Consider the following 1,194-nt stretch of genomic DNA (forward strand, 5'->3'; position numbering starts at 1 on the left):
CACACACACACACACACACACACACACACACACACACACACACACACACACACACACACACACACACACACACACACACACACACACATACACACACACACACCTCCCCCGTGCGTCCCATCCCCACCCTCAACTCCGCCCACCCCACACGATCCCCGTAGCTGTAATTGATCGGAAACGTTACACGATTTACTAACGGCCTGAGATTTTAGGGTAAACACCGATATTTTTAGAGACGTAGCAGTACCACCGCAGCGCGCCGCCGGATCAAAGCGCCGCCGTAGATGGGTCGGCGCGGGTTTGAATCGGTGCCGGAGTAAGATAGGCGGACAGACTCAGTGGACGACTGCAGACTATAGCCGCTATCTTCGCTGTAATTTTAGTGATACATGCGCTCATGGCGGTTCAGGTAGGGGCACACGAGCGATTTTTATCGCCCGATCGCCGCGAATTTTAAAATCGCTCGAAAAATTCGCCCGTGTGCCCGTTCACGTCGACGCCGATTTTAATCGCCCGCACGAATCGCCCGTATCCAAAATGTTAGATATTTTCGGGCGATTATTGACGCCGGCGATTATTTACGCTGCCAAATTCGCTCGTGTGCCCGTGTCCCGCGTATTTTGTCGTCCGATCGATTTTTCTAAACCAATCGGACGTGTTGTTGATATCATGTGATGTTAAAATCGGGCGATTAAATTCGCTACGTGTGCCCCTTCGTGATCGGGCGATTAAATTCGCTGGCGATTTTAATTGCCGCGATCGGGCGATAAAATACGCTCGTGTGCCCCTAGCATTCGCAGCTAAATTTTATTATGCGAGCGTGCGATATATTTATACGTAACAGAGAACGTATAATTATGGTGTTTCGATATATTTTCCTTTCGTCATGCATTACATTGTTCATTAGTAGCAAAGGTATTATTAGCTCTTGATATATATATATATATATATATATATATACATAACTATATACAGTATATATGTATGGCTACTTTGGCCGGTGGAACTAATGACCTCGTATTTTCCTGGCATTAGATATTGCGTATACATGTATAGAGTGGTTAGTTAGTTATTCATAGATAGAACGACGTATTAAGGTCAGTGTCATATAGTTTCCGTGTCATTGTATAATGAATATATGAGAAGAGAGAGGGGGAGCTTGGAATAATTTAGCGAAAAGATGCGTGAAGTGGT

The sequence above is a fragment of the Priapulus caudatus genome, unplaced genomic scaffold (genome assembly GCF_000485595.1).
Source record: "Priapulus caudatus unplaced genomic scaffold, Priapulus_caudatus-5.0.1 Scaffold779, whole genome shotgun sequence".
Taxonomy (NCBI): domain Eukaryota; kingdom Metazoa; phylum Priapulida; class Priapulimorpha; order Priapulimorphida; family Priapulidae; genus Priapulus; species Priapulus caudatus.